Raw genomic sequence first — 23,188 nt, forward strand, 5'->3', positions numbered from 1 at the left:
CCCCCCCCCCCCCCCCCCCTTCACTCTCTTAAGGTGTTTGTCTGCCCCAGGCAGGGGCAGGAGTTTTCTAGTCCTGGTCTGAACAAATCCCTTCTCCCAGTGCTCAGCTTCTTTGGGAATATTATTAAAGTCATGAATAATTTAGACACTCTAGAGGCCAGACCTAATGCACACACTATACATTGAAACCTCAAACTTGATTTCCAGAAATTCATTGAGACCGATTAAACAAATCAAAACTGATTGTGTCTTTTCCCTGAAGATAGGCATCACACAGTCCTGGTTCTCTGTGTTTTACAATTCTCTAAGATGCAGTGAGACACAGGACAGTCCATATTCTCAGGAATTAAACCGCCTTAGGAATTTGGATCCCCACTAGTTACTTATTTTGTAATGTTAGGCAAGTTATTTACTGCTGCTGAGTTTTGTTCCATAAATATAGCTAGAGTCAAACTAATCCTTGGATTATTAAATATTATGTATGAAAGCATCTTGACTAGTCCCTGGTTCCACCCAAAATAATTGTCCTTTTGCCTTTGGGAATTTAGTGACAAATGTATTTGAAAATTCATATCAAATCTCTCCTATTTCTCTTCAAAATCCTACATCAATAGAGTCCATATTTGAGTGTACAGAAAACTTACTTGGATACTTTCTTAAAATGCCAGGACTTTGGTTCAGGAAGTCCTAGATGGGGTCCAGGGGGTGGACATTTGAAGATGTGGTTCTGGGACAGGAGTTCCCAGAACACACCCTAATGTAATAGTACCAGTGCTGAACTGGCTGTAGTCGTAAGTGAATGAGGCAGGAACCAGGAAGGATGCCTGGGCCAATTCCCCGCTGGTCCTGGCCAGCAGGCTGATTCTGTAGCACATTCAGACGCCTTCCCTGGATCCTAGCTGCCTAGCCAGCAGTTCACAGACACTGGAAACACTCTGATGTAGGAATTTGGCATTCAAAGGTCAGTGAAGTGGTTCCTGTTTTCAGGGACCTCAGCATATTGAATACAAAGCCCAAAGTCTGGCCTTCAGGTTCCAGTCTCTGCCTTTTCTCCTGTCTGTTGTTTCATACCGTCCCTGAGGCTGTCTTCTTCCCAGAGATGCTCCTTGATTCTGTCCTGACCACTCCTTCCCCCTTCTAGTACAGCTGGTTCTCCTGCCATATATACTGTGTTGTCTAACTGCTCACCTCTGCACTCCATGTGAACATGTCACATAGCCCTGTCTTGGTGCTTGTTAGATATTTGTGCAGTTTAATTTTCTTAGACAAATCTGTCTTCCAAAACTTACGTTTATCAGATTTTTTTGGAGCACCTTCTATACACTGGGCACTGTTCCAGAAGCTGGGCTTGCAGCAGTGGACAACATTAAAACTCCTGCAGACATATCTACTTGGGAAAGACAGGCCATATTAACAAACTCTTTGGAATTCTTGGCTATTTGATCGCGATCTGTACCCTGACATCTGCTGCAATCTTGCTTGCTCTGACTCCTACTCTGTTTCCCTGCCAGATGGACTTCTTTCCTAACTGCGGTGTGTACAGCTTTTACTCTGGTGGTGATTTTATCTGTACCCGGACAGCTCTGCTTTTATCCTGGTTGCATTTGGAACCAAAGCATTTGCATCTCTTCCAGTCTTTAACCAAGATCATTCATTTCCAAAAGCCAGAAGCTTCCACGACAGGCTGACTTTTAAAACAACATGCAGCTTGTATGAGAGTACTTCAAAAAGCTTGTGGGAAAATGGAATTAAGATACAAATATATTTTAGCCCAAATAAATTTTGAAATCCATGTGTGATTTTTTTCAGAATACTTTTTCATGAACTTTCTGAAGACCCCTCTCCTATATTGCCACCTTACAGAATATTGTGGAATGACTCTGCCGTCCCATTTGTTTTGTTCTAATATTGCTTTTCTTTTTAAGCTTCTTAGCTATTAAGCCAAATATAAAAATAACTCCGACTACTTTGCATTCATATTCCATAATTTATTTTGAGTAGTACCATTAATAATTTATCAGCAGAAGATAATCCTATCTTTAAATGTGTGATTTTGTTTCTTTTTTATGTTTGCTGCATTCCTTTTGAGCTCTTTGAATTTTTCTCAGTCTAATACTTGTTTTAGAGAAATACAAGTCCAGTTTCTTTTTTAACTGCCAGAGGGCATATGCTCTCACCAGAGAGAGAGGGAAGGAGAAAGTACCCTCCAATGGGGCATGGTCTTACAGCAATCCCTTCTCTATTTCTTCACCCTGTCAGGACTTGGGGCATGGCCCTGGCATGTTTTGCAAGCTGTGAGAGCCAGAACTACGCACAATCCACTACCCACAATCCACTAAATGGAATTAGGCTCCCCTAACCATTAGGTGGTGATGCTGGCTCCAAGTCCAGTTTTATAACAAAAATGGACTGGAAGTTTCAGGATATCAAATATTCTACAAAGTGAGTTACATTTGGAAACTCAGGTCAAGTACAACTTCCATTTTTATTTTAAAGTGATGACATGATGTGAAAATGCCCCTCCATGTATTCTTTCCATCCCTCTGCGTGGGCTTATTTATTTATTTGACCTCTATCTGTTATCATCTTTGGCTTTCAGTTGCATACATTTGATCAGTTTTCAAATCTAAATGACTTCCTGTTGAGAACATGAACTGGCTTGATGGGAATTCTCTGGGGGTAAAATTCAAACATGAGGGATCTTACTTCGTGCTGGGAAATGAAAGATGAGCAATTGGATTTGAACATCATATCAGTCTTCAGTCAGGCAGCCATGAATAGGCATGTAGAATTAGAGTGTCAGATCAAGGATGGTCCCTCTGACCAGTGGCTAGGTTGCCATGCTTAGCTCAAGTTCAGACTGCCACGTTAGAACTTGATTAGAGCCTATACGTATGTGGCCATTGAAAGTGGCCATTAACTTGTAGATCAAACTATCCAGCAGACTAGCTGGAATTTAAAGCCATAAAATCTGACTACCCGGATACACCAAGAGTTCATAGTAGTAAAAAGTGATGCGCTGAGTGGCAGACCTGGGGGAAGATTTCAGGTTGATACCCTAGGACCTTTCTGAACATGCCAGGCACACATGTGCTCATGGTCTGTGGCTGGTTGAAGCTGGAGGGGGGTGGATCACAGCGTGGGAACATTGTAGAAGTGCCATCTTTCTCACTCATGGAAGAAATAAATAAATTTAGAGGAAATGTAATAATTTACACACCACGGTGTTGACACTTAGTCCTATCAGAACCCAAGATTTACTCAGAGACCCTGAAAGATAGGAAATGATGTACCTCAGTTCCTTGCTATTCTTTTTTTCTTTTCTTCCTGTTTGATGGAAAGGGAGGATGGAGTAAGTAACCTGTTCTATACAAAACTATAGTCACTGGTTGAATAGAACTTGTGGGAAATCTACTCTTGTGCTAACTGATGTTTCCTCCACTGAACTGACATTTAGAGATCAAAAGACCTGGAATGCACGCCATAATCGGGTTGTCTACATGTTAGGCCAAAAGTGGAGATATTTGGTGGGTGTGAGAGGCTCATAAAGCATCGATAAAGAGAATTAAATAATGGCAAATTTCTCAGACAAAAAAATTAGCATTGCCAACTTGTCCTTGCTAGGCAGCTCTGAAGTGCCACATCTTCTAACATGCCTAGGCTCTTATCCCTAAGGACATTTTTGTATTTTCCTTCATCCTCTCCAGTGAGATCATCTTTTTTTTTTTTTTTTTTTTTTTTTAAAGTTGGTATATTTCTTCCATTAGTAGAGAGGCAGAGATAAAAAGAGAGAGAGCACCTCAACAGGGTCTTGATGTTGCAATCTACCACTAGTCTCAGCTAGCCCCCACATCACAGGCAAGTGTGTGCCCAGAGTACTCAGGGAGATTTCTGGGTTAGAACTGGGAATCTTCTCATGTGGGAATGCCTCACTGAGCATCATGTTTTACCCTTATACCACTGTTTGGCCTATTCAGTTAAGATCCTTTTTTTAAAAAAAAAAAAATTTATTTAGTTAATTCCATTTGTTATTATTTTTTAATTTGACCAGAGAGAGAAAGGGAAAGGGAGAAAGTAAGTCAACAGGTCCTCCGGGACTTGAACTGTAGTCAGTCATGTAAAAATCCAGTGCCTTTAACCACTACACCCCCTGCTGGCCCCAGTTCAGTTAAGATCATTAACAAGCATGCTGGAAATGCTGCCCTTTCATACTTGGTGGTACTTGGTGGTAGGATTTCTCTTATAGTATATATACATATATTCTTGATCTGTCTACTGCCTTGCTTTTTATGAAATTATTTTAGAAACTGAGCTGCTACTGTATTTGTATACATTTTCTTTGAACAAGAACTTTAAGGGATCAAAAACTCTAAGCTCATGCTTTCATATAACTGAAACCACTGTCTATCTTTTTTTGTATCTAAAAGCTATAGAAACTATTATCAGCCTAGTTTATTTTACTTTCAACATAAAAGTAAAATCTTCTGGGACCAGCAGGTGGTCTGCTGGTTAAGGCACTGGACATTCCCACATGGCTGACCATGGTTCAAGTCCCGGACCTGGTGGCTTGCTTTCTCTCTCTCTCTGGTCAAATTGAAATAAATGAATGAATAAATAAAATTAAATAAATAATTATTTTTCAAAATAAAGTTTTTCTTCTTCTTGAGTTCTCTTTTTTTTATATCCAGCAGGAATAGCTCTTGTGATTATCAGCAGTTAGAGGAAACTCATGCATCTCAGTGAGCAGCGATAAATCACTATGGTGCCGAAAGTCTTAGAGATTTTCTTCTCTAGTCATTGTCAAAACCAATGTTTTTCTTGGAAGACATGTTTTTATTTAATTACCATATTTGGTACCTAAGAGGTTTTTTTTAATGTTTTATTTATTTTTATTATTTTTTTAAATTTGACCAAGGAGAGACAGAGGGAGAGTGAAGGAAAGTGAACAAGCAAGCCTCTAGGTCTGGGACTTGAACTGTAGTCAGCCATGTGAGAGTCCAGCACCTTAACCACCATGCCACCTGCCAGCCCCAATATCTAAGAGTTTAATGGGCAATTTATGATTACTGAATTTTGGGCTATCTTAGAACTTAATGTGTTCCATGAAGTGGCCAGAGAAACCTACATAGCTACATGTACTCATACATAGTACTTAAATGGCATATGCTGACTAGGAAAGGTGAGTCACTCTTCCTGTTAGTCTGGGGCATGTGTATGAGTTGTTTTGTTTTTGTTTTGGAGTGAGGGCTACTTGTGAGAGTAGGTTTCTGAACACCCAAGAGAACTTAGGAAACTCACAGTAGGCTCAGAGAGGAGTTATTCAGTTGGCTGGAGCAGAAGGGGGAGAGAGAAAGATCTGGATGAAGGAACGAGGATTGCTTAACATGCAAAGAATAAAGTCAGAGCAAAAAGAATTTTTGTGCCCTAACAGAAATAGAAAAACTTGAGATTTCAGCCAACTTATGAATTATGGTATTGATTCAGAGAAAATACAGTTTTCAACCATAGCTGAACATAAAAGGGGGAAACTTTTGAGCCTGCTCAGTGGCATAGCAGTAACACACTGCTCAAGCGATGCTGAATCCATATGGAAGATCATGAATCTGGTTCCCTGGTCAACCTTACACTCCAGACCTACGTGCCAATGATTCTGGATGAATTCTGAATAACTGGGAAGGCTTGTGGACAATCACAGAATGAGATACATTTAGAGTACATGTCTTTGTCACTCTCATGAAAGAAAGAACTAACACTTTAGAAAGAAGCAGGGGAGGAACTTGTTACTTAGAATAGTAGATGCCATGAATTGATTAATAATGTAAACTGGCCTAATGGTAATATCCTGAACTGCTGACATGGGATGATGGTTGTTCAATTGATTGTTGTACTCTATTTTCTTTCCAGCATTTTTCTACAATACAAGCATCTAGGTAAAGATTTAAAAAAAAAAAAAAATGGCTACCAGGTACAGTCACACGCCACATAATGAAGCTTCAGTCAACAGCAGAGCATGGGTGGTCCTAGGCCATCTGGTAGCATGGCATTTAAGAAGGCTGGATCCTCAGGACCAGCAGTTGGCATAATGGCTATGTCGCTGGACTCCCAGGTAGTCGACCACGGTTCGGGTCCTGGACCCGGTGGCTTAAACTCACACCAGGCATGTGTGCATGTGTGCCCAAGATCCCAAGAAGAGAATGGAGAAGGGATTGCAGTGTGGCCAATCCCCCCCCCGGGGGGGGTCTGACTTCTCGTTTTCTGTCTCTCTATCTCTCTGGCAAGCACACGTGACCTATAGCAAAACCCTCTCCAAAAAAAAAAAAAAAGCCTGGATCCTGTGTGGCCAAGTTCACTGTTCAAGTCCCAGATCTGCAGCTTGAAAAGCACACTGAACACGTGTGCCCAAAATCCCAAAAGGAGAACAGAGGAAGGTGGATTGCAGTTGGTCCATGGCCAATCGCCTCCCCGCTGGGGGGATGCTTTCTCACTATTTGTCTGTCTGTCTGTCTTGAGCAAACACACGCACCCTGTAGCAAAACTTAAAAAAAAAAAAGAAAAAGAAAAAACCTCAGCGATGATCCCATAGGAGCATATAGGCTACGCCATATAGCCTAGGTACGTAGTAGATTGTGTCGTCTATTCAATAGGTCTGTGTAGGCACGCTCTGTGATCGTCACATGATGATGAAATTGCCTAATGACACATTTCTCAAAACTTATCCTCGTTGTTAAGTGACATGACTATGTGAGACGTACAAGTTGTTGGGAGGAATTAAAAGTTTGAGTTTATTTTGGTGCAAAATAATTTGAAATCCTTACATAATTTGTTCATAATATGCATTTCTCATAAACTTTTTGAAGTCCCTTCTTATTTGTATAGCTTTCACCTAAAAATACAATTTTTTTTTTTAGAGGTTTTTGCTATAGGGTGCGTGCACTCGCCAGACAGAGAGAGACATAGAGACAGAAAGCGAGAAATCACCCCCCAGGGGAGATGGTCACGCCGCAATCCCTTCTTCTCCATTCTCCTCCCGGGATGGATCTTGGGCACGCACATACACGCACCCAGCGTGAGTTCTAAGCCTCCGGGTCTGGGACACGAACCGCGGTCGACTACGTGAGAATCCAGCGATATAGCCATTACGCTAACTGCTAGTTCCCCCAAAAAATACGATTTTAAAATATCAAGTAGGCTAGATGTTGGTCTGACCGGTCAGGGGCATTTTTCTCACAGGCATGTGGTTGGTACAGGGGTGGGTCAATCATAAGGACACAGACCTGCTCATGAAATCAACTTCAAAATCTTGAATCAGCTTCCAGATTGACTTTGTCTAGCTTATTCATACCTAACTATAGTTTTTTATGAGGGAAATTTTCTATAAGCTTTTAAAACAAATTTTTAATTGCCAGAGAGCGAGTGCCTTCACCAGAGAAAGACAGAAAGAGAGGGAGGAAGCAAGCCCTGGGGGGAGGTGGTGTGTGGTCCAACCACAGTCCCTTCTCAAACACTGTTTCGGATTTCAGGCACACATACAAGCCTGGTGTGTCTTTCAAGTCACTGGGGTTGAGACCAAATGTGTTCAACCATCAGGATCTGGCTACAAGCTGGCCTTACAAGCTTTTTTGAATATATTTTTATTTTTACCGTGTTGCCTTGGAGTAGTGAAAACTAAGTGCTTTTCTCTCTAATCTAGATGTGGACTATTTAGAAGCACAGCTGAAGAGACTTCCAAATGAATAAATATCTCCTGCTGTTTAAAGCGCCAACCTTCCAACTGATTAAGAAACTGCCCAGGCAGGTCTTCTGAGTCACCGTGTGATTCTGGACAAGCTGCTTGACCTCTCTCCAGGCTTAAGTGAAGTTAATGTTTTTCCTCCCACCAACTCATGACGCTGCCTTGGGGATGGAAAAAACAAATGTTGCAAAGTCCAGTGCAGATTTTTAAAATGCCACAGGAAAAATTAGGTAAAAAAAAAAAATACTCCTCTTCTATGAAATGCAGCTGCTGTGTAAAAGACGCGTGGCACACAGTCTTCTTGGCTCAGGGAGGAAAATATCCGTCTTCCTATCATTCAAAGCCAAAGGCAGAACGACACCATGGCAAGCTTTAAGAAAAGTAGCAGAGTGTCCTTTTTAGATTTAAGAGGCAAGTCCTGTTCTTCTCTGATGTGTCTGGTTAATAAAAAGATCATTTACTGCAGATGATTACCTAAAATGATGTCGGTGTTCAAATCTCAGAAACATGTCTTCGGATGCAGTTGCACCTCTTGGAAAATGAGTAGCACTGAGCTTTCTTAAAGGAGGTCTTGGTTACCAGTATAACTACCAGCTTCTGGAGGATGCCCTGACCATTGTCCACTCCCCGCTGTTCTCCTTCCTTAAAATACACAGACTTCATGCCTCTGCATGATCTCTTAACTGACACACACATAATGCTATGTGCTGGAGTGCCTTTTCCTGGCAGTGAGCCATTTATACAAAATAGTTTTGTGACACACAGTTGCTTGAAGAGCTATCTCTTACACAGCGTATATCCTGCTAGCATCTCTCACCACTTAATGGACAAATGTAGTCACACATCTGGCTGGGATTCTGGTACGGAGGAAAGACTTTCATTAGAAAGGAGCCGTCTGAAGTTTCCACAAGCGAACTTTAGTGTCTACTTTTTCTTGATGGGGACATCATACGACATACAACCCCACTAAAGTAAAACACTTGGAAGTGGCCTTTGCCACAGGTATGTCCAAAAGAGGTGACATGCTACAGGCCTCTTGGTGAGGAGCAAAAAAATAGGTTAGCATTTCTGAGCAGAGAATTCTGAAGGAATTAGTGGGGTACAAGCATTTGTTCTCACATCACCTATTTAATCTCCAAAGATGCTCCTTCATACGTAGGAATGGAGGATGGAAATGTTTAAAGGGGTGTTTTGGTTTCTGTCTGTCTGGTTTGTTGGACTCTTCTCAAGCAGCTACCAGATCATTCCAGTTTGGGAGACACAACTTTAGAAAACAAATGCCTGTCTCCATAGTAAAGTACTCTTCTGTACCCACAAAAAGCTTGGAGAACCAGAAATTTAATTTGCTTATTCTTTTATTACTTTATCTGCCAGACTTTATTGAGCACTTGTGATGTGCCACATGCTGCCCTTGTTCCTGGAGATACAAATATACAGGGACCCAGATCCTGACGTCGAGGAGCCTCTAGTCCTTACGTCATTTTAGGTTCTGCATGTGTGGTTTTAGACTAATTTGCACAACTGGATTGTCCATTCTGAACATCAGAATCAGAGACAAGTGATTTCTGGAACTCATCAATAACTAATTCTCACTAAAAATGCTGTCCAGATACAGGAGAGAAAATTCTCCTGTGATCTCTTTCAAAGACCTCACTAAACAATACACTTGGAGGGGCCAGGTGATGGCCCAACAGTGGTGGCACTGGACCCACATGGGATGGTCCTGAGCTTGTATCCCGGGATCTCTTGTGCATGTTGAGCACATACACACATGGCCCTGATCTGGGATGATTGAGGCTGGGAGCAGATCATGGTGTGAAGACCTGGTTAGGAGTGTTCTCTCCACTGCTGTGTCTTAGAAGAAAGAAAGAAAAATAACAAACTCTTGGAAAACAAAATTAAACAAATAAAAGAATTTAAAAGAATTTTAAAAGAATTCTTTATTTTCATTTTATTTATTTTAATATTTGCTATAGGATACATGCATCCACCAGAGAGAGAAAGTGAGAAAGCAAGCCACCAGGTCCAGGACTTCAACCATGATTGACCATGTGGGGGCCACCTTTACCACTATGCCACTTGTTGGCCTCCCAGAGGGACTTTTTAATGAGGTACTACATTGAAGTGATATTACTGAGTGCCTTACATTGGGTCGTTGGAAAAGTCACGTGTGTTTTTCTATGTAAAAATGTGTCATGACTTTTCCAGCGACCCAGTATTTTAGGATACCCACAGCAGCAGAGTAGAAAAGGTGATGTTGGGGGAGACTTCTTAGAGTTCCCCCAGTTTAATGTTCTCTCTTCTTTCTATTTGAGAGGCTAAGGGGACCATTGCCCATATGAGACCAAGGAGGCAAAATCACACAGACCCAGTGTAATCAAACAGACTGGTTTTTAGAGGAGAAACAACCTTACGGATAATGAAATTGGACAGAGCCTGGATATGGAGGCAAAAGCCCAGTTTTGGAATGGCCTTCTCTGATATTTGCTGTGTACTTTGGCCCAATCCCCTCACCTCCTTGGATCCCAGGTTGCTGACTTGTCAAGTGAGAGCATTATAGTGGGTGATATCTACAGTGCCTTCTAATGCTAACATTCAGTTATTTTGTGATGGGGATGGCTGTGCAGTATGTTTTTGCAGTTTTAGTTCATTGATTAGGTGTTTCATCTATGGCCAAACTTGCTTCAGTGTTAAGATTAGGATAATTGTAGTGAGGCTTTGAGGTTAATAATTAGCTAAAATAAACGAGTCATTTCACACCTCTGCTAGAGCTCTCCTTTTCAGCTCTCTGTGTAGGAGAACAGATAACAGAAAACAGCAGTGAATTAATTCACAAGGAAAGATTATTTTTGGCAATTAGGAAAGTTGGACATGTCTCTGTGTGTATATACATATTACATACATAAATATGAATATATGTTTATGAGTATGTATGTAAAGATGCCATTTGTCCTTAAATATGAATATTCCCAAATAATGAAATTACAAATAGCTAACATTTATAGTGTTTATGGGACATATACTGTTTGCTGAGCACTGTTGAAGACTTTATAGACATTCTCAGAAACTTCTCATTTTCATTTATTTCTTCTATTTCCAGTCTTAATGTCCACAGCTGCTTTCTCAAATTATGGTGGTCTGTGAAGTTTGTTGCAAACATCTTATCTGGAAGTCATAACATTTATCAGAATATAAGGAAATGACAATTTGGGAAAAGGGCTCTCAATTTGAGCTTTTGGTAAAGGCCTTTATGAAAAAGCATTTGATCATCTTTATCTCTACATCTTTAGAGAGAAAGGAAAAATCTTGCAGTTTTGGAGAATGGGAGACATTTCCATCTCTACTGAGACTAAAAAAATTTTTTCAGTAAGAATCAAAAATTTTCCCCAGGAATGAGGGTTGCATTTGATCAGTTATTGTGATACTTGGGCCATATGCTCTGGAAACAGTGTTAAGGTTACGTGTTCACATAACTGATACAATTCAGGTGTGATTCTTTTTGTCTGGATCATCCCAGAATGCATACCAGTACCAAAGCTTCTTTGGGTCACTAATTTCCATCTTCTTTGCTTATGTAGAAGTCTCAGAGCAGTGATGAAACATTTCACAGCATGAGGGATGTGTTTTATACTATGATTATAATGCTATATGTTTTCCCAAAGTGTACAAATATAAATGTGCTGTTTTACTCATATGCCTGCATATGGAAAACAGAAATAAAAATTATTTCATTTGTCTACAATGAATGTTATTCCTTTGCTTAGTGGCTTTTGATACCCTTCAGCCAAACCATTCAGCTTCTCAAGATACCAGAATCTGTATTAAATACAGTAATGCATTTCCTAGTCCTGTTTTTCTTCTCTTTCTCTCCTGCTTTAATGACTCCATTGGTAAGTAAGCAATGAATAATGTCAACTTTTCTATAATGCCAGTAGTATTTGTTGCTGTTTCATAAGTAATTTAGGAAAGCAACTGAGGCATAACGAAGCTAAATTATTTATTATTGTATTCGCCTCTACTGGATATCACTATAATCTTCTATATTAATGTCTTTCTTACAAGTGAAAGGTTGGAAAATTGAAATCGGTGGGTTAAACTGGTAAATTAAACAGCTCTGAAATATTTCAGGTGAATAACCTATCCTGATTTTTATCATCAAATCAAAATAGCACTACTCTAAATATCTAAGTGAGAATTTATGTATTCTTAGTTGTAATATCTTCTTTAAGTGAATTCGTTTTAGGGTTATCAACAGTTTGAGCCAATTCACATGAGTCAAGCGTGGACTTATGAATCCAGTTCAGTGACAGTATGGTATGGGTAAGACAGACAGAGCCAAGATGAGTGATTCTCTGTGGGATGGACGCCATTGTCAGAAGCCAGTTGAGCCAGGGCTGGCAATGCAGGCAATGTACAGGTTAACTCAAGAGCCACAATTTGGGGAACCTTGAATCTTTAAAAGTGTCTGATGTAGACATTGTCAGAAAGTTTGTGCATTGTGAGGGCATAGGCAGTCAGAAGGGACATTGGGAGTTGAATGGTGGCATAGTGGTAATGCAACACTGTGATGCTGACTAAGCCAGTTGAGCCAGGGCTGGCAATGCAGGCAATGTACAGGTTAACTCAAGAGCCACAATTTGGGGAACCTTGAATCTTTAAAAGTGTCTGATGTAGACATTGTCAGAAAGTTTGTGCATTGTGAGGGCATAGGCAGTCAGAAGGGACATTGGGAGTTGAATGGTGGCACAGTGGTAATGCAACACTGTGATGCTGACCTATATGGGAGGGTTTAGAGTTCACATCCAGAGACCTCCCTGAGCACATCAGGCAAGCATATGTCCGTGATCCAGGCTGACAGAAGCTGGGTGTGGATTGTGGTGTGAAGCCCTGTCTCTGTCTCTTGCACATGGAAGACATGAATAAAATAAAACGTCTATGAATAAGGATCCACCTATAAGTGGATCTCACTTTTGGAATAAGCCTATTCCTTAATTGCTGCATTAATTTAAAAAAAAAAAAAAGGAGAGAGGAAAGAATGGACATTAGTTCTAATATGTTGTATCCACCTTTTAGTTGGTTTTCCTTTTTGGATTAGGCTTTTTCTTTATTTGTTGCTTTATTTTAAAAAAAAAAAAAAGGAGAGAGGAAAGAATGAAAGAATGGACACTAGTTCTATATGTTACTCTTCCGCCAGACTTGAAAGAGTGGGTGGGAATCATTGAGCAACTGATCGCCAGAAAGGAAGGGCACTCCTTGCCTGGTTCAGCTGTCCTCTCTGTAGGGGCTGTGTAAAATCCTCAGTCCACCTGCTCTCCCAGAGAACATCTTAGCTGAAGAAGCATGAAAATGCCTGAATTTCTTCAAGCTAAAACTCGAAGTTATCTTCTCAAATGAGCATCATGTCCCAGTTGTTTTGGGATAAGTGACACCACCACCATCCTCCTGACTCCTGTGGAATTTTCTTGGACCTTGTCCCTTACTGTCCATTTTCCCTGCCACACTCTGACCCTAACAAGGATCCAGAGTCTCCTGGCTCCACTTCCCCAGACACCACGGAACAGGCTCCCAAAGCACCATTTCTATCATTGTCAATTTCCTGCTGGAAAACCTACAGTGGCTTCTGTGTTGCTTTAATAATTGTGTCCTCTTGATGACCCCTAGCTGTCTCCAAAGGCTGAGCTCTTCTTCGGTTCCTGAGCTAATCTACTTGTCGTTCCCCTGTACTCAGGCCTCACCACCTGCTACTTTCCCCCCCAAATTTGGATTTCCTCCCCCTTATCTTTGTGTTCACTATTCCATTTGCGTTTAATATGTTGCTTTGCACACTTCTCTTTGGGGCATATCTATGACAGGCCCAGCATGCTGAGTGGTCTCTACCTGTGCACATCAAAGAGCAAGTGCCCAGTGACTTGAGGAAGGTGAACATGAACACATGTTTGGAGGAACAGGCTGCTCAAGTGGAAAAGTGGTATTTTCCTTTCTTGGTTGCCTTTTTTTTTTTTTTTTTTTTTTGAGAGATTTTTTGCTATAGGATGTGTGCACTAGCTAGAAAGATAGAAAATGAAAAATCATCCCCCAAGGAGGATGGTCATGCTGCAACCCCTTCTCCATTCTCTTCTTGGGATCTTGAGCATGCACACACACCCACACCCAGCATGAGTTTTAAGCCACCAGGTCCAGGACTTGAACCTCAGTCTACTACATGGGAGTCTAGCGACATAACCATTACGCCACCTACTGGTCCTGATATTTGCTTTACAGTTTACAAAAATTTCATATTTTTTCCTCCACACAATAAAGAAAATGCTATACTGAAGCAACTGGACATAATTAAGTTTATGTAGAGTGCAATGGGACTATCTTTTTAAATGGTATATAGGAATAAAAGAAGTGATTGAGAAGAACATTGGATAAATGAAGGTATCTAATATCCTCCAACAGACGAGGTAGTTGGGAAATTGCATACACCCACACACTACGTGATTTAGGTAGAATTAGAAAAGTCAAATTCCATAGTCCCCAAATAGAGAATAATAGGAATGGCCGATTGAGAATAAGTTAGTTTGAAAGAGAGCTTCCAACTACCTATTGGCCCTACCCCCAATGAAAGTAATTTACAGAAGTGATAATTCTTTAAAAATATATTTGCTATGCCAAGTTTTTTTTTTTTTTTTTTTGGAGAGTTTTTTTTGCTATAGGGCGCGTGCACTCGCCAGACAGAGAGAGACATAGAGACAGAAAGCGAGAAATCACCCCCCAGGGGGGATGGTCATGCCACAATCCCTTCTCCTCTAGTCTCCTCTCGGGATCTTGGGCACGCACGCACACACACCCGGCATGAGTTTTAAGCCATTGGGTCCAGGACACGAACCGCAGTCGACTACATGGGAGTCCAGTGACATAGCCATTACGCTAACTGCTGGTTCCCGTGCAAAGATCTTTTTAAAAAATACAGTAATACAGTCTTATTATGTTGGGATCCTCTTGCCTCAGCCTCCCAAGTAGTTGGGACTATGGGTTCACACAACTGGGCCAGGAATTGAACCCAGGCCTCCATCGGCTGAGTAGTAACAGCTATCACAGCTGGGCCAAGAATTCTTTATTAGTTACCTACATCAGGGTTTGACAAACTACCAGCATGCCTTTGGTGTTGGTATCTAAAGGTTGCTTGGAGTATAGCCACACCCATTCAGTTTTGTAACGTCAATGGCTGTTTTCCACGAAATGACAGAACTCAGGAGTTGTGATAGAGACCCTTTAGCCAACAAAATTGGAAACTGAAATTGAAGATTTAAAGTGGTCTTTTGTGAGACAGTCTGTGGCATGGTGGTTGAGGAGGCTGATCCCACGTGGCCAACTGCACAATCCAAGTCCTGGATCTAGGGGCTTGAGAAACGTGCCAGACATGCCTAAAATCCTGAATAGGGAGAAACAGAAAGAGAAGAAATAGAGGAGACGAGAAAAAGGAAGGTGTGAACCTGCCCCATGAGGGCTACTTTCTCATTTTCCCTCTTTCTGTCTCTTGGCTAGTACATGTTTCCTCCTGAAAAAGCTTTTTAAAATGTAAACCAAAAAATTGTAAAATGGCCCTTTTGGGGGAAAGTTTACAGACCTTGATCTGCATGATCGAAGGCTATAGTAATTTATCTGGAAGTGCCATTAACTTACTTTCTCTAGTAGTGTGAACATAGGGTGGTGGTATATATTGTTTTCTGAAACAAATCTGAGATCCAGGCCTCCTTGTGTTCTTCTCACCAGTCACAGACCTAGGACTAAGAATCTAGCTGGTTAAAGGAGTAGTAACCTCTGGTTACCAAGTACGACAATCAATTTCCTTCCTGATTTTCCAGGGACTGACATAGCTCTGAAACAGAAAGTCCCACATTCCAGGAAATTCTTCACTCCTGGGTAAATCATGATAGTTGGTCATCCAGAAGCAGTGAGTAGCTCATGGAGTCCAGGAGATACTAGCTCAGGTTCAAATCTCACTTTGGTGACTTCATACTGCACAGCCTTGGGTATGTTTCTTAATCTCTCTGAACCTGAGTTATCCTATCTATGAATTGAACCTGATTCTATTTTAAGACGTTCTTGTAAGGATGAAAGAAAATGGTCAAAGAACCTAGCACATAATAGGTGCTTACTAATTGCTGGTTTCTTTTCTACCTTTTTGACTACCATAAACTAATTTTTTTTCTTTACCCAATCTTTAGCCAAAACTTTTTTTTTTTTTTCATAAAAATCTCTGAAAGACGGGAACCAGCAGTTAGCGTAATGGCTATGTCGCTGGACTGCCACGTAGTCGACCGCGGTTCGCGTCCCAGACCCGGTGGCTTAAAACTCACGCCAGGCATGTGTGCGTGCGTGCCCAAGATCCCAAGAGGAGAATGGAGGAGAGGGTATTGTGGCGTGACCATCCCCTCTGGGGGGTGATTTCTCACTTTCTGTCTCTATGTCTCTCTCTGTCTGTCTGGCGAGCGCACGCGCCCTATAGCGAAAACCTCTAAAAAAAAAAAAAACTCCCAGAAAGAAAAAATTTAAATACTCTGCATTTTCTAATGATATCATTCCTTTGTCCCTTGTAAATAAGTACCCTAATAAACACAAAGCAGTCCTTACACTACAAATGCCTAATTTTCAACTTGATAACTGTTTTATGTCTTAAAGACTAGAGATAAGTGGTTATTTGGTTCTGTTCTGTCCAACCATGGATACATCGCAGAAAGGTTTTCCCTGCACAGCTAGTTAAAGTGGCTCATGATGCTCCAGGTCCACGCCAGATGCAGAACATTCTGGGGAGTGAGGGATAGGGGCCATTTCCTAATTGAGTATTTTACATCTCTAAAGGAAAATGTCCACAGGAAGTTGATAGAGCTTGAGAGTGCTACCTCACGTGTGGTTCGGCTGTCTAATAGATCCGTCTGCCCCAAAGTGCTGAGTAGACCATTATGCTCATTAATTTTTTAAAGAAGTTAGTAATACAGACTGAGGTGTACAAATCCGATCGCAAACTACATGCCTTCAAAGGTCCCTGGACAAGATCAAAGGCACGAGGCGGCATCAATCTTATTCCAACACCAGCATTTTGATTTTACAGTTTGTTAGCAAATGTGCCAGATGGAATTAAATACTGTGTATTCCTATAGTAATTTATATTCTAAATTACAGTCAAAATTCTAGCTGTTCTCCAACAAATTCAATTTATTTTAGGTTTGTGACTGTGTGAGTTTGAGGAATGAATTTTTTACTGGATGGGATGATCAAATCAGTATAAAACTATCAGCACTTTAATTCAGTATCCAGTTTCCTAATAACTGTATGGAATAATAATAATATGCACTTCTGTGGGAATGTATCATCTCTAAGTTTCAAAATACCCAGACAAGTCATAACTAGTTCCCAACGAATTCAGCTTGAGTCTGACCATAGGATTTCAAGGAATGAAACTTTTTCACTGAATTAATTGGTTAAATCAGTGAAAATTTAAACGTAGTGGTGCGGAAAACAGGCAGGTTGTTTGGCTGATGTGAGTGGCTAATGCAGCAAAATGAGTCAGATTATTAGCTTGAACTACGTACTATCTTAATTTAAGCTAAACCGCGAACATCTGTTTTGCTATTTTGGTTAGGACAATACCAAAAAGCATTAGTTTCCAAATTTTGGCTGTACATTAAAATCCCTGGAGAGCTTTGAAAATGTCCAAAGCATGGGCTGGTTGGGTAGGGCCGTGTTAACGCACTGTTCAAGCAAAGCTGGATCCGTGAAGAAGAGTGACGGTTTAATTCCCCAGTTGACCTGTACACATTGGACATGTGTCTGTGATCCTGGCTGGCTGGGAAGGCTGGAGTGGGAAGAAGATTGTGGCATGAGACCCTGTTGAGGGTGCCTGTCTTTCTCTCTCTCATGAAAGAAGTAAATAAATTTTGAAAATATATATTTAAAATTAAAAAAAAAAAAAAAAATTCCAAAGCCTAGGCCACACCTGTTTCATTCCATCAGAATCCCTAAGGTGAGACCCAGGCATCAGCTCCCCAGATGATTCCTATGTTCACACAAGGCTGGGAACCACTGCATAATGTTCAAATAGTACTGAAGCCACCATACTACGTTTTGCCTTAAGGTGAAAGCTCATGAGACTCCGTAATAATGTAATAGTAATTAATTAGTAATTATTAACACCTAATAATATAACTTGTTATCAGTATTAAAAAGCAATAACTACTTACTGAGCTTTTACCAAGTACCAAGCATTTTCCATGGATTATTTTACTCAATTATCACTCACTCAAGCCAGCCCACGGAGTGGTGATTAAGGCAGCTAGATCCTACATGGCTGACTGCATGGTTCGAGTCCCAAACCCAGCAGCTTGGAAAATATGCCAGATATGTGTGTATGTGTGGCCAAAGTCTTGAGTCTTGAGAGGAAAATGAAAGAGAAGTGATTCAGTGTGACCACCCCTCCCTGGGAAGGGCTTCTCACCCCCCCATTTTGCCTTTCACCAGGGAGTGCACGTGTCCTAGAGCAAAACAAAAAACAAAAAACAAAAAAAAACAAAACCAGCAACAACTCACACTTACCAGTGAAGCTTCATGCAATCAATATGATTATTGTACCTTTTTACTAATGTGGGAATTGAAGCAGGGTTGAGTACTTGCTCAGGGATATCCAATTAGCAAGTGTTCAGGAGAGAGTCAGCACAACAGCAGGATGACTCCAAAGACTGCACTTGAATTGTTTTTATAACCACTGACTTAAAACTCAGTGCTGGGGCCAAACCATAGCACAGCAGTGAAACACCAGGTTCTGTCAGACTGACCACATGGGAAGATTCCAGGTTCATGTCTAGAGACTTTTTTTTTTAATTCAAATTTGTTTTTAATTTTATTATATTTTTATATTACATCTAATCACATGTATCTTTTTTTTTTTTTGGAAAGTTTTTGCCATAGGGTACGTATGCTCTCCAGACAGACAGACAGAGACAGAGACAGAAAGCGAGAAATCATCCACCAGGGGGGATGGCCATGCTGCAATCCCTTCTCCATTCTCTTCTCAGGATCCTGGCACACACACACACACACACACACACACACACACACGCCCCGGGCATGAGTTTAAGCCACCAAGTCCAGGACTCGCACCATAATCAGCTACATGGGAGTCCAGAGACATAGCCATTACGCCAACTGCTGGTCCCAATCACATGCATCTTTATAGTGTATTACATTTCATTTTCCAGCAGACCTCTTGTGCTAGCATGAATGGGCCTGTTATTCCGGGGCTGGCTGAAGCTGAGGGTGGATCTCGGCATCAAGACCTGTCAGGAGTACTCTCTCTCTCTCTTTCAGTCAGAGAGTTGGGAGGGATGGTGTAGAGGGAGAGAAAACGCACCCCCTAATAGGACATGGTCTTTAATTCCTTTTCCTCCACTTCTCCCTCCCATCAGGATACATATGTACTTGCAAGGTGCCAGGTGAGGCTTTGAACAATAGCTGGCCATGAGGGATTCAACTCCCTTAACCACTGGGCCATCAGTCGGCCCTCTGTCTCTTTCTCTGACTCTCTTGCTTCTGGGAAAAAATAAATAAACTTTAAAAAAAGAAAAAACCTCAGTGTTTCCCTAGCTCTTTGGACTTCTTTATCTCTTGGGGGTATTGGTTTATTTCACTTTTCTTTATTTCTGGATGCTGAGGCCTCTCCAAACAACACAGGAAAGCAATTTCTGACACCCTTGGGAGAGAAAGAGGCCTGGCTTTATGGATATAATAGGCAGAGGAGTTAATATTCTGCATTAAGATCTCCTTCTCTCTCAGGGGAGTTTCTGGCAGACCTAAAACACTCTTCACAACAGAAAGGAAACCTGAAACAAAACATCCACCTGGAGGAAACAGACGTATTTGCTCAAGTGTGTTTAAAATTTAATTGAAAATGAGTAAAAATATAATTGTGCTTCCCATACACTGCAAATCGTGTTATTTCATAAAATCTTCAGTGTTGACCTGTCAACCTACATGGGTTTGTTTAAAAAGGTTTTTGTTGTTGTTGTCTTTTTTATTTTTTATTTTTTGGCAGTCTCCCTTAAGTAACGTGCTATTGAAGTGATTTCTTAACATTTAAATTATAAACATTAAAATTTTTTGTTGCAGAACAAAAAGAGAGAAAGCTGAAAATACAATCGAATGTCACAGTTATTTGTGCCAGCTTCCTGCGTGCCGTGCTGCGTCTGCACACTCATTTCTCAATCGTGTCTTGTAAAAGGTAAGAGTGGAGCTAAAACTGCCCGAGCGGCTCCCCCACAACCAAGGCGGACTATCAGAGCTGAATATCGGCCTACCTCAGCACTCTTGGGGATGTTCTGCCCACTAGCCTCCAGAGACCGGTTTTCCTCCCTATGAGGCGGTGTCACTCACACCCAGCTAGCTGCCACCAGACAGGAGAACGGAAAGGCAGCTCCCTGCACATCCACCAGGCCTCTCCCTATGTGAGATTGGACCTAGGGTGCAGGCTCAGGGGCACAGCTGCCATGACCTTGAAAGGCTACAGAACTCCTTTCCATACCACACAAGGACCCAGGAATCGAACCCACCAGGGTCCTGAGAAAGGGCAGTCCCTGAGGGTCAACCATCTGCCCTCTGAATCAGTACTGCAGGAGCACCTTCCGACCCCCACAGAACTGCACACCCTGCAAAGATGTGCCCACCCAGCAACCGTCTGACACCCTTCAAGAAGAGTAAGGCCAGGAATGCTAGCTCTCCTTAGCTTCCAAATGTCATCTCTCCCGCTTCCCTTTGGGGAAAGTGAGCCCGAGGCTGTTGTGAGTCTGTCCTCACCCTACCTCCACTAAGTAGCACAACAGGGAGAAACGTTTTCATTTCTTTCTAGCTTTTCCTTTTTTTTTTTTTTTTAGTTTTATTTATTTATTTATTTTGCTATGGGCTATAGGGTGCTTGAAAGGAAAAGTGAGAAATCATCCCCCCAGGGGGGAGGGCCATGCCGCAGTCTCTTCTCCAGTCTACTCTTGGGATTTTGGGTACACACGCACATGTGCCTGGTGTGTTTTTCAAGCCACTAAGTGTGGGACTCGACCTGCAAAGTTGGCCATGTGGGATCCAACCACCTTAACCACTGTGCCACCAGCTGGCCCTAGGATCCTTTAGGCAAATTTCCCATGCTATTTTATAGATAATAAGAGGGGAGGGATCTTCATAAAGCTTGTAGAAAATGGGCATTATGAGAAAAATGTATGTATTTCAATATTTTTGCGCCACAATAAACTCATATTTTGACTCCGTTTATTCACCAACTTTTTGAATCACACTTGTGCAGAACTGCACCAGTACTGTACGGAATCAGTACTGCAGGAGCACCTTCTGTCACCCACAGAACTGCACACCATGCAAAGAAGCACCCACTCAGCATTGTAACCTGAGGGGAACGTGAGTCTTGCAACTAGCAGAAAGCACAGGCACCAAAGAGAAAAATAACATGTTCTCAATCATAAATGGAGATGAAAAAAAAGTTGACCTCCTGGAAGTAGGAGTAGAAAAGTGGTTACTAGAGGCTGGGGGTGGCAGAGAGGAGTTGATTAACTGTTAGAAAATTAGTTAGATAAGAGGACCAGGTTCTAGTGTTTTATAGCACAGTGGGGAAACTATAGTTAACAAAAATTATTGTCTATTTCAGAAGCGTTAAACAGAGGAAAATTTTGCTAAAGGGCATATGCATTTACCAGAGAGACAGAGGGAGACAAAGAAGGAGAAAACGCTTCTCAATGGAATGTGGTCATGCCACAATCCCTTCTCCATTTCTCCATCCTGTTGGGACTTGGGGCACACAGGCACATGCACCCAGCAAGCTTTTCAAGCCACTGGCACAGAGACTCAAACCAAGGTTAGCCATATGGAATTTAGCTCCCTTTTCCACTAGGCTATGGGACTGGCACGAAAATAGAAGATTTTGAAAGAAATAGAAAGTAGTGATCTATGTTTGAGATGATAGATATAATAATTACCCTAATTTGATCATTACACATTGTATTCATGTACTGAAAAAATCACGCTGTATCCATTAAAATGCACAGTGATTTCTATCCATTAAAAACAAAACAAAACCCTCAGGGAAAAAAAAATGTTGAGAAGCTACTGTAAAAAGTCTGAGCAAACCATACAGAACAGGCACCAAGAATATAGAGGCCTGACCGTATTTCCTGGTTCCCTTGTAACCCGCTGCTATGGTTTGAAAAATCCATGTGTTGGAATCTGGTTGTGCTATGAAGGTATTAAGGAGAGACAGTTTGATTATGGATTTGAAAGCTGGGGCCTGTGGGAGATGATTAGGCATCAGGGTGGGGACCTCATGACCAACTCCTGGTGGGTGTATAAGGAGGGAGAATGAGACACACAGACTCAGGGACACGTGAGGCTCTGCTCTACTCTGCTCAGGCTCCTTCCCTCACTATGTTGCGATTCAGCCAGGAGACCCTCACCGTGGCCACTCGCCCTCCAAACTTGAACTGAAGAAACCTGTTTTTATAAATCACCCAGCTTCAAATACGTTTCTGTTCGTAGCAACAGAATAGATCCGAACACTCCTCAGAGAGTCATGTCAGTGTCCATTTCTTGGTGCTAACCCACCCCTGAGGCAGTTCGAAGATAAGTAGAGAACATTTCAGAGCACACCCTCTTTTCTTCCTGCCTGCCCTCCATCATCCCCTGTGCACAAATAAGAAAACAAAAGCTGTCATTTGCACTTGTGAGCTGGCCTAAATCACCGAGGGTTCTGCTAGGCTGCTCACAAGGGCGCGAGGAGGCCACGGCCGGCCTTGGCTCCTGCGGTGGCAGCAGCTGGCACGCTTCCCGGACAGCTACCTCCAGCTGCAGCTGTCGGTGCTATTTGCAGCTCTCCACATCCTGAGAGCCTGGATAGTGAGGCCTGCTCCTTGGAGTGTGTGAGTAAAGCACACAAGTGAGGAGAGGAATACTAGGAAAGCTGGGAGAAACTAGACCCTTTTTGGACCAGGGAAAGGCCTGGGAACATTGGGAAGGACTGACCTGTGAGGTCTTGAGGAGCCGTGGGCTTGAATTGCCCCAGGGGCTCCAACCTCAGCCAACTGCCACTTCTCATCAAAGCCCACTGAAAAAGAGTAGGCAGGTGAAACTACTAATAAAGTTCGAAAATGAACTAACTTCCTCCTCTTGTCTCTGCAGAAGGCCTTTCCAAACTCTTCTAGGTACTTACCCTAACCAGCCACCTGCTAGCATGCTTCCCTGTTTTGTTCTCTTCATGGCCCTTCTGCATTTGTTTACTTGTTTATTATTTGTCTTTTCCATTCAAATATAAACTCACAGAAACTTTGCGAGGGAGGCAATTGGTCTGTTCTGCTTACCTCTCCAGGGCTGGTCTTTTTTTTTTTTTTTTTTCCTTGCTATAGGGCGTGGGCGCTCCCCAAAAAAGCA

General features: G+C 41.8%; 1 long non-coding RNA gene across 1 annotated transcript in view; it reads left to right on the plus strand.

Annotated features, from left to right (window-relative positions):
* Positions 1-7,976, plus strand: part of LOC114009657 (uncharacterized) — a 9,732-nt gene extending 1,756 nt beyond the window's left edge. Inside the window, exon 2 of the long non-coding RNA XR_003551045.1 lies at positions 7,691-7,976. This is a non-coding gene — a long non-coding RNA (uncharacterized LOC114009657). The remainder of the gene's footprint in view (positions 1-7,690) is intronic.
* The last annotated feature ends 15,212 nt before the right edge of the window (positions 7,977-23,188 follow it).

Source organism: Tupaia chinensis, unplaced genomic scaffold, assembly GCF_000334495.1.
Source record: "Tupaia chinensis unplaced genomic scaffold, TupChi_1.0 Scaffold000597_1, whole genome shotgun sequence".
Classification (NCBI taxonomy): Eukaryota; Metazoa; Chordata; class Mammalia; order Scandentia; family Tupaiidae; genus Tupaia; species Tupaia belangeri.